At 33.8% G+C, this 12,014-nt stretch overlaps 1 long non-coding RNA gene across 1 annotated transcript; it reads left to right on the top strand.

The window, feature by feature from the left end:
- The first annotated feature begins 3,428 nt into the window (after nt 1-3,428).
- On the top strand, nt 3,429-11,254 carry LOC131053730 (uncharacterized). Its single transcript, XR_009107763.2, has 2 exons — nt 3,429-3,631; nt 4,160-11,254. It is a non-coding gene; the product is annotated as an uncharacterized LOC131053730 (long non-coding RNA).
- The last annotated feature ends 760 nt before the right edge of the window (nt 11,255-12,014 follow it).

The raw sequence follows: 12,014 nt of genomic DNA, 5'->3' as shown, positions 1-12,014 counted from the left end.
TGTTGGTAATGATTCGTCAACCTCAATGTGTTGCATTAATAAAATATTTGGTTGATGAGGTAATAAAACATTTCTCATGTTCAATTAATGTTAATAGTTTACAAGGAACATGTGAAAATGAAGGAATTAGTATGAGGGGATATGAGTAGTGTTTTAATTTATTACAGATTGGAATATTGAATGTTAGGATCACCAATGTTCGTTTGCCTCATCTATGCCTTGTTAGAATGGAATGGTATAATATGAACAAAGAAGTTTAAGGTCCTACTGGAAATATGTTTTGCATCCAAACATCAAAGGATAATTCTCAAAGGAAATGAAAAATAAATGCTAGAAGCGAAGTCTTAATTACTAAAATTCCAACAAAAATGTTTGGTTTTTAACAAATAATTAACCATAGACATTTATGTAGGGTTATTTTATCTCTTCACTTTTTTTATTCTTGAATTGTGGGATAAGAGACCACATTCATTTAAAACCATAAATAAGCTTGAATGACATTATAAACTATTCCAAAAAATCCTTGATAGTGAAGGCTACAAAAATGCCACATCCACAAATTTACTTAGACTATTCATTCATTTTCTTGCCAACAAATCTTACATATAAGTAATAATTTATTTAGATTTTCTATATTTCTATTTCACACCAAAGTCCAATCCACCCAACTTGGGAGATTTAGATCATGGTGTTTTGATGTTTTAATATAATGTACTTCTCATAGCCATCTCTCTCATGATTCAAAGGCTTGTGATTCACTAAAGGGTTGACCAAGGGTGCATTGTCAGTCCCCTTAATTAAAGATAATTTGGATGGATGAGGATCTTCATTAACCAAGGAAGACTTCGCTAGTTTCCTCATTATAAATAAATAGGGAATCACAAGATTATCTCTGTTTGCCTAGCAAATAAGAACAATAACTAGAGTTAAAGTCTTAACTCAAAGATTGGTCATCCATTCTAAGTAGCTATTATCTCCATGACTGAAGTTCATTTACTTGTCAACCCAGGGACATATTACTTGAAATGGGTCTACATTGTATATGCACGAAGTTCCTGTGATAGTCATTCTATGTTATCCAAAACAACTTCAGGATAAATGAATGATGTGATAGGATAATTGATGAAAATGTAAAATATTGTCAAAATATAATGAAATAAAAAAAATTATTCTTAGCTTCCTTGTCATGCATGTTGGTTTGATAGGTTTGAGTTCCTTCTTTTCTGATATATATATATATATATATATATACATATATATATATACATATATATATATATATATATATATATGTATATATATACATATACATATATATATATATATATGTATATGTATATATATACATATATATATATATGTATATATGTATATATATATACATATACATATATATATATATATATATGTATATATACATATATATATATATATATACATATAGATATATATGTATATATACATATATATAGATATATATGTATATATACATATATATAGATATATATGTATATACATATATATATATATATATATATATATATGTATATATACATATATATATATATATATATATATGTATGCGTGCGCGCGCGTGTGTGTGTGTTTTATAACATATTCTTTCTTTCTTCTAGCTATTCAGAAGGTATTATCCCCTTCACATTGATATGAAGACAAAATGCAACATCTATATGATTTTTATGCAATGGTAAAACTTGAATAGTTTGGTAGATTCTCTTCAAGTCACTGCGATTGAGATGGCCCCTTTTTAGATACTTCTAAATTACTTTTAGTCATTAAAATCCTATGTGTTATTTATGGAGTGATGTTAACAATGATGGTGAATTCATACACCTTCTGGTTCTATCATCATTATGCATTAGTAAAGGCAAATTCCTTCTCAAGTTATATTCTTGTCTCTCTGGCATGTTAGATCTGTTTGCAGCCAATTTTACTATGATCTCAGAATGTCATGGCTTATCTCTAGCAAGATTTCATTTTATTAGGCTAAATGAGCCCTGATATTTTCATGATGGTTAAAATTCATTTAAGATGATTCAAAATTTCAGCTGAAGTAAGGTTAGCGGAGAACATGGATGTTGAACAATGATATTTATCTAGCCTAACCCCTTCTGTTGAGTGAAGTTTTTGCATTATAGGTTCTTACAGGGCTACATAGAACATGATTGTTCTAGGCTGGTGGTCAGAGCACTTCTCATCTTTTTGATTATTTTGAGTACTATATGTTGATAGTTTATATGCTTAATGTAGCTTATTTGCAAAATTCTAGTTAATGTCTAACAACTGGTCTAGTGGTTTGGAAAATGTGTTGTTTGTTGGCTTGAATGCAGGGGATCTCAGTGGTCACTAACTAGTGAATCTTGAACTAAGGATTGGAGAGTTTAGTCTCCATAGGAAGGATAAAGCAAAGAATAGCACAATGCCTTATTGGGGATAATCAGACAAGAGCTCTGCTTCTTACTGCTTCACGAGCTTAAATTGATGGAAGTTCCTTGTTCCTAAACATATGAATTGTAACTAACCAGCCAAATTGTGCTTGGTTTGAGGACTGTATATTCCTCGAAATTGTATTCTCCACCTAGCTCTTTCCTACCGATGCCCCTAGTGAGCTGGGTTGTATTAGGTTTTAAAAATAATAAAATTATGGCTTCAACCTTCTACCGATAAAAATAAAATAAATTTTTTGATTCTTAACATATAATGTTAACAATTTTCACAACGTGAATTTTCTGACTGCCTTTGATTTTTCACTATCACTACTCATCTTCTTGACAAAAACTATCATATTCTTGATTGGTATTATACTTTATTATTAGTGGGAATAACTCTCCATAGTCACCAAAAGATAATCCAAAATTTGATTAACAAATTTACTTTGATTACATAAAAACTTAAGATTCCATATATTTCATATAAAAATCTAAAATTTGATGTCTTATAAAACATCTTAAATCTCACTAAAACCACACTAGAGAATACATGAGAGCCATTCTTTTATAGATACAATAAAAATATGCAAGGCACCTAAAAAAAGCTGCGACTATTTTGCTCCAAAAACGCCTCAACTACATTGTCGTACACCGAAAAACTTTTGTGTTATACATAAGAATTAGGACAACTTACCATAAAAATTAGGGCAACTTACCTTATTTAATTAATTTCCTACTAAAACACTAAAAGTTAATGAAAGATGCTTTAGAACACCAATTAATGACTTTCATACATATGACGAGTACAATCTAGAGGTAAATTTTAGCTAAGCTTAAACATTTGTAACCTTTTGTACTCTATCCCATAGGTCCCACATATGAATTTTTGCATTTTACTCGCAAAATGGAGCTTACCTTATTAGTCCCTAGAGGGGGAACAGTTAACGGTGATTAAACAAATGTCAAATAGCCAATCATTATTTTGGTTGGTGTCAACTTTTTTTTCCGTTGGTTGCTTGCATCAAATAAATTTGTACAATTTTGAGGGCAAATATTGTGTGATTATTTTTGTCGGTGGATGGGGTTGAAGCTATTTTGGAGTCAGAATAGACGTGTCCCTGGATGATTGGCACTCTAGATAGCTTTTGGTGCAAAATTTATCTACTTTTGAAGAAATTCTGGTAACAAGCATCTTCTTTTGGTCGAATTCCCCAATTTTTAAAGGAAAATATTGTGTGAATGTTTTTGTGGCTGGATGATTGGCGTTTCAGATGGCTTTTTGGTGGAATTTAAATAAACATTCTTCTTTGAGGAAATTCTCCTTTTGACCGAATTTCAGTTTTTTCTTCTTCGTTGGGTCAATTTTTAGGGGAAATATTGTGTGAATGTTTTTGTCGCTGGTTGATTGGCGTTTGAGATGGCTTTTGGTGGAATTTAAATCAAAGTTCCTCTAGGAAATTCTGATCCCAAACATCTTCTTTTGGCCGAATTTATTTACTTTGAGGGAATTTCTCTTCTTCAGATAAATTGTGCAATTTTTAGGGGAAATATTATGTAAATGTTTTTGTCGCTGGATGATTGACGTTTGAGATGGCTTTTGGTGGAATTTAAATCAAAATTTCTACTTTTGAGGAAATTCTGGTAACAAACATCTTCTTACGGCCGAATTTTAGCCCCTTTTTTTCTTTTTCTTTCTCTTTGGGTTGCAGGTATTGTTGTAGTTGAGTGATCAGATTCACTCATCGCTAACAGATCTAGCAAATAAGTAACCTGTCGACTGTTGCATAACAGAGGCAGTTATGGGTGCCTCATGAATGGAGGTAAGCACATAAATGTATTCCTTTTCTCCTTTGAAAATTTCTCTAATTTGTAGGTTTTATTCATATAATTATATTAATGAAGGCATGAATCTTGTTGGCAAGCCGCAAAAATATTGAGGAAAATCTTCTTTCCTTCTTTTTGGGTGTGCGTATGCTGTGATTTTCAGATTAGTTCCCAACAGAATTTCAATCATTCATTTATGACACCCTTGACCTGACCGAAACTATAACACAACTGTTCTGTTGGGTTGTTGTATTCGATCTATTTCTGTAACAATGATCAAAAATTCCACTTCCACTTATTTGATTGGTGCATAAAGACCCTGATTATGTGGGCCTGCATATTGGTTATCTGCAGGCATTTACAAAGTCTCTTGCAATAACAATTCTTTCAGAGATTGGGGACAGGACCTTTTCCATGGCTGTTTAAGTCTAGAGTCTAATGGCTGGTTAATAGGAAGGTTTTTTATAGAGCAATTGCAATTGTTTGGTAATGGAAACTGCAGGCGTTTCAAGAATAGGTTAGTTAACAGTGCTTGGTTGTTAGCGTGCATGCTATCTTTCCTTTATGTCAATACTGCATGCTGCATTTATGTTTTGGATATCTGTTTTAATGTCTTCTTACTGTTTTGAATTGATCCTCTAGTAGGCCAAGAAAAACACTTTCTGTAAATAAGGCACTGTTTATTATCTTTAGGAAGCATTCTATAGTATAAGGATTGCAATTTTTTGTGCATATTTTTTGTTTGCTTGGATGGTTCAATGGAACTTGTATTTGGAGATTGTTTCTAAGTTGATCCTGGAAAGACATCAGTTTTGATTGAATTAGAATTAGGTACTGTTTATATGTGACAAAGTATCATTTCCCAATTTGGCAACATTCCAATGCATTTTCTTATAGTAACGAATTTTCTAGTTTGTTCTTTGTTTTTTTATTGGATGGTTCAAGGGAAATATTTGCGGTATGATATTGTAATACAGGTGTGCTTGGCTTTGCGGTTTACTTTTATGCAGCAACTCAACTTGTTAGTGCTGGAAATCCTTCATCATACGGTTCTGCTGTGTTGTTGATCTGTGAAGATGCATTAGGGGCCTGTGTTATAGTGCTTTTATGAGTCTGGAGGATTTTTAATTATACAGTAACTTGACTTGTCTGGTACAGGAAACCCATTATCATTGTTTGGTACGAGAAACCCATTATCATATTGTTCAATTATGTGCTGTTGATAGGATACATTAGCAGCTTGTATTCCAGTGTTTTAATGAGTTTTGATAGATTTTCTGGTTTATCGTGTAATTTGAATGGATGATTCTAATTAACTGCCAAACCTGAATGCAATGTGTATCCCTAGTTCTAAGATATAGATAGTTGTTGACATCATGTTCTATGATGCTTATGCGTTATTGGTAATTTGAAATCTGACCTTTGGACTTTGACAGTGCCTGATCCAAGGCCCAAGCCCAGTTGTCTCATTTGTTTGTGATCCTTTATAGCTGGTCAGTATTGCAACAATTGCATTATATTTGCTTTGGAAGTATCCTGGTTAGTAGGTGAAATTATAGTTGTATCTATGGTTCTGGTTGAACCATTAAAAGCATTGATTATTTCTTCTTATTTTGGTTTGAAACTCTAATTATTTAACTTTTAGATTAGTGTTGCTATTGCATCAAATCCCATGCCAACTGAGTTAGAGTTTGGGCGAGTAGAGCTTCATTATTTAATCACCGAGCGACTGTAATCAAGAGAGTTCTCAGGATAATTCCCAGCTGGAGACTCAGATCAGGGATAGAGATCATAACAGTACTGGCTAGTAATGCCAACCCTGTAATCTTCTTTTTCTCATAAGACCTTAAGTGTTGTGCCAGGTCTGAGTTTCTCTGTTAACATTCCATACTTGGATCAGTTAATTACTAATATCATCTTAGCTGTATATTATTCTTATTCCTGGGTTTGATGTCACAATTTAAATTGCCTGATAAAGCTGGGTATACAGAAACTATCTATTAATGTATTGTGGTATACTTGTTTAATATTTTAAACTGTTAAATGATCTCTGTGATTGAATCGAATTGAAAGGTAAAGACCCTAGGTTATTTACACCCTCTAATAGGTTACATGTAGTCCGAGAGCTGTAAAATATGGCACAATTCTTCTAAATTCCCTGGATGTATCTAAGATTAACCTGTTGTGCTCATATTTAAAACTATCCCAAAGCCAAACCTTAAGGAAATAGCTTAGTATATGCAGGCTAGAATTTCGCTTTGGTTCTGTTATATTTATACTGTTCAGTTTCAACATGCTCCTTTCAGAAACTATGCAAAACCAGGACACTTGACGTGTGCCATCATGTGGTTTATTTATTTTCAACCATTTACATTTTTGCGTAATAAAAAATCACACAAAAAATAAAGCACAGCCATGCACATGCATATTGAACTGGGCTTAATGCCTGAACAATCATTTACAAAATATGTCAGAGGATATGTTTTGCTTACAACCAGTTTTTGTCTGTAAAGTCATAAAATTGTGACCTTGCAATTTTTGACCGCATTTGGGTCTTCACATTGGCGAAACGAATCTCTAAGCCTGATTGGAGACCCGAGACATGCTCGCACTGCCTGAAACATGCATTTCCTCGCATCCTGCACTGCTTGTTCTTGCTTCCTGTCCTGGATTAGGGCAGGACAGGGGCGTGGTGCCCTTCTCCTTGCCCTATTTTGGGCCCCCCTCCACTTTAAGTCCTGCATTGGGCTTGTCAATGAGAAGCGGGGAAAGGTTGTCTATGTTAGCCTAAGACGGAAAATCAGTTACAAACCCTAATTGGCAAGTATATAAGACATTTTTCCCCTCTCATTTGCATAAGTCGATGAGTTCATTAAGTTCAATAAGCGAAAAAGTAAGGAGAACAAGCATTATCGTCATTCAAGCATCCAAGCATTCAAGCATCCCTTTCAAGCATTGAGCATCTCAAGTCTCCTTTCAAGGCTAAGTGTTGCATTCAAGTCAAGGATTCAACCATTGAAGAGGAGATCTCTATCAACATTCAAAGCATTCAGTTCCCACATATCCTTTCAAACAACTCTATCAACATTTCAATTGCATCCTCTCTTGAGGTGAATTCTACTTTAGTCATTTACTTTCATTTACTTGCAAGTACTTTTCATCATTTGGTTAATTCCAAAACCGGGGTTTGGCCTAAAGGCAAACCCCCAATCCCAACAACATTTCCTCTCTTTTTTGTGTGTAGGTTGTAGGTGCAGAGCTGTATTTGCAGGTTTAAGCTTCATTTTCAGAGACGGAAAAACCCTTTTCGGCTTGCGGATTTTTCGGAGGACCGAGTACACTTTCAACACGGTCCCGACAACTTTCGCTCAAATTTACAGGGGAGCTTCGTCTCGGCATTTTACTTCTAATTCCAGGTGCACAGCTTCATCCTGCATTTCTATCTCAAGTTATAATCATTTCTTTGCTATCTTTACACTTAGTCTCAATTCACGTAATTCATCCTATCCATTCTAAAAGAGGGGTTTACTTTTACTTTCCAAATTCATTGTCAATTCACTTGGCAATTAGCATTCAATCTCTCCATTGATATTGGATCTAGTGAATTCAACCCCCCTCTTTTAAATGTTATGCGTGAAAGAGGTTGAAGAGGATCTTTGTGAAACTTTCACTCCTTTCGTGAGGAGGATAAAGCTTTCCACTTGATCTCCTTATCACCCCTTTTTCACCATTACACTGCCATACAATTAGAGGCACAACTAGCTTGTGATCATTGCACAATGTTATCTCAATTTGTAAACTAAAAAATATATGAATAATAGCAAATGCAGTATTACACTTTATTGTCTTTTGCTTTTTCTCTTTTTTTTTTCACTTTATTTTCCTTAAACTTTCCTGATAATTAAATTTACCGTTTGAGCAATTTATGATTTACGCATTTCTTCAATCCTTTCAAATTATTTGGTTTTTCTAATCTATATCCTAGTCTCCGAATGGTACTATAGCCACTGATGAAATTGATTACATGTCACACTAATTGTAAATGCTTTACCCATATGTCAATGTTTCTGCAGGCTCTCACTGGCTGATGTCTAGTAAAAACGCTACAAAACAAAATTTTGTGAATACACTAAAATATCATCTTGAGTAAGATCCAGAAAAAAATACTTCAGTTTAAAAAACTTTCATACCGAGTGAATTTCCCCCATACACGGATTTAGTCCTTTGTTGCTATCTGTTTGTTACTTATCAACCCACTTGTCATCAGACAGTACACATTGAGTAGAAATCCAAAACAATCTAGATTCTGAACTAACAACAAATCCCTGATTCTCCTACTCATACATATGCAGATTGAGTCATTTGTATCTTCTTCTTCTGTCTATAGTGACAAATAATTGCGAAAACATAGCAACGCACTTAGGAACGATGAACAACAAGAGGAGAACAATCATGTTGTAAATATGCAACCGCATGCGTCACATCTGGTGCAATGTTCAATCTCATTTTTAAACTCAACCTGCAATCTTGGTGTAACTTTAGTTCGAAGCATCCCTTTGACATTAATTGGAGCACTAGAGCCCTGGATCCTGGTGTTGAGCAACAGGAGAAGCAAAAATGGAGGCTAGGTAAAGAGAAGGAAAAACTTCCTGCACGGCCAACGAAGGTTACATCAGATGTTAGTAGAATAATATGGAAAAAAAACAATAATCAACGTTAATGCAAGTTGTCAATATTGATCAAGTTGCCATTAAAGATTAGATGTGAGATATGGATGCTTACCATTTACTTGCCATTAAACAATTAGATCTGAGATTTTGGAAGCTTTTACCTGATGCAGCTAAAACTTCTTTTCCCACGATATGATAGTTGTTTGCAGGCGTGAGATAGGTTTACCAGTCATTTATAGACTTGCAAGTCCACCTAGAGAAGCATATTGGGCCTTGGCTATTAAACCGGTAATTGTGTTTAGGATTATGTTCTATATATCATTAACATAAGATTGTATTTAAGTCTTCTGAACTTATGAAATCAATTCTATTCATGGCCTTCTATTTTATCATTAACATCTGGTGCTGATAAATTTTGGGTGAATTCTTTTGTAATTATGGCCACCAATAGCAGGTAAATGGGATGTGAATTCTTTGGATTGCTTTGTAATAATTTACTATCTTGATGGTTTTTCGAATTATAGTAATTTGGATTGATATCTATTGGGATATGGGTATCAACAATTTAGAATGAAGATTTGAGACTGCTCTCCTATCCTATGAAATGAATCCTTACAAGTATTATTAAGTTTATTTTTTCTGCTATTTTCACAGCACAAGGAGTCTGATCTTCTGATTTGCAGGCGGTTTTTTATTTGTTAATATCATCTTCCTATTGTTGATGTTGTGTAGACTAAGTAGCTGGTTTTGCGCACACAAAAAATGTTGTTGCAAATGCAAATTGATTGTAATACTCTTGATACTATAACTAGGGATAATTATAAAATTATGAAGATCGAATATACTGGTTACTTCACCATAGATTTGACTTAGCTTAAAACCATGTCAAAATAACACTCCTATGGTAGTGTTATTTCTTCTAGTTGCCATTTCTATGTCCAATAAGTTTGTGGTTATTGGTTATCACACGATCAATACTTATGCTATGGGGGTTGGGGAGTGGTGAGATGTTTATCAAGTATCAACATGCTACCCTCAAAGTGATCTACCATATTGCCGTAATGGCTGTTGTGAAATTAGCCTTCCAACAACCATCACGACAGTATGGTGGATCACTTTGAGGGTAACATGTCGATACACATCTCGCCTCTCCCCAACCCCCATATGCATAAGTATCGACCATGTGGTAGCCAATAATCACAAATTTATTGAACATGGAAATGATGAAAAGATTGGGCTGAGGTAGCAGGGAAAACACTACTATAGTAGTGTTATTTTGACACAATGTGGTTTTAAGTGAAGTCGAATCTACGATGAGGTAACCAGTATAATCGATCTCCATAATCTTATAATAATCCCGAGCTCTAGTGTCAAAATTATTACCCTGGTAGGCAGAATGGAATGGAGCCATCATCCTTCCTGCACGTGAGTTGAAAACTCGGATATCCATAAGCCGAATTGTCAATCTAGAAAGATTAACTTACACTCATTGAGCCACACGTTTGAGGATCACATTTTGCAGCAGCAGAGCCCACCAGGGAGCTGAATTTATTTTGCCATAAAGGCCTACCAACATCTCACCATAAATTATAGCAACAGAAGCATCTATGGAGACAAGAATCATAAACTGGTTAAGGCGGTTTGTATCAGCAATCCAAGGTAAGCATACTTTACGGTAAAGGCTTTTAGAAGTTTATCTCTAATGATTTTCTTTTTCTCAAGATCTATCAGTAAGTTTTGACTGACATTGCTTGTGACTTTAAAAGTCCCATTCAAAGTGTTATTCTGAAAATTTCTAAAACATTATTCATAATATTTAGCAATTGAACTAATGATTCTGATTATAGTTTAATAAAATATGTTTTGACACTCGCAAATCAGGAAGGAGCAGCTCTAGAACCTTGGGATAAATCTCCTTTGTAAATCTTACATGTTTCATTGCTCTGAGGGAAAAATACAAATAAGAAAAACATAGTTTATTTCCTTGGTGGTAGATTCAGTAAAACATGGGCTAGCATCTGGCAATAAAAAATTCTACATTGTTAACTGTTGTAAAGTAACCAATTATGGAGGAATTTCCAAGGAATCAAATGAATTGTTCAAATCTTTGATAAGAATGATCATTAGTGTGTACATCTTAAGCATTCAAGGTCATTAGTGTGTACATCGAAAGCATTCAAACAAGATTGTTGCCTAACAACTACATCGGCATAATGAAGGCAGGTCAAATTGGATAAGTTAGATATAGGTCCATTCAATTTGTTGTTTGTTATATATATAATGACAAAAAGAACCAAAGATATTGTTTGATAGAGTACATCACTACAATGAAACCAAAGGAAACTACAATCTTTCAGCAATACCTAAAACCTTAGTTAAGGTGTCATTTTTTTTAATAAAACATATTTCATTAGAGAATTGTTTTGTTTTTTATATCATCAGATAACCTAGTCACCCAACCACACCATGCCTCGGTCTGCAAGAATATCTCAATGGGGACGATTGAGTGGGTGCAAACAACCCAGATGCTGGGTAAACCCAGCCAGTGAGAGTTCAACCTTGAACCTACATGGGAAGAACCCAAAGCCTTGACACAACCTTAACAATCGTTTGAGCTATGGGCTGAAGCCTTTATTATAGAATTGTTAATTAATGATCAATATTAAGGGTTTTATTTTTTCAAATGGATATTTCTTGGATAACAGCTTGTTATTTGTTAATGTGAATTTTTTATGCAAATGATATTTAAACAGTAAATCCAAAGTATGTGATGTGTTTTTATCATGCAATCTAAATTAACCAATATTTTATGCTTCCTAAAAATCTTTTATTTATAAGAATTAGCAGTTCACTTAAAAATTATTATATTTTGATCATGTATATAGATATAAAGCATTCAAATCTAGACTGTATTTTGTTGTCCGATTTTCTCTCACTTTACTTATATTTTTTAATGCAAACAGTGAGATCATATTTTTAAGTTCGAAAAATTAAATAATAATAAGTTTCATATTATTTTGTAATGATGACAAATTAACAATCATGAGACCAGGTATCCCATTCATAGGCA

This window comes from Cryptomeria japonica, chromosome 6, assembly GCF_030272615.1.
Source record: "Cryptomeria japonica chromosome 6, Sugi_1.0, whole genome shotgun sequence".
In the NCBI taxonomy this organism is placed as follows: domain Eukaryota; kingdom Viridiplantae; phylum Streptophyta; class Pinopsida; order Cupressales; family Cupressaceae; genus Cryptomeria; species Cryptomeria japonica.
This window is presented reverse-complemented; position numbering and strand designations above follow the sequence as displayed.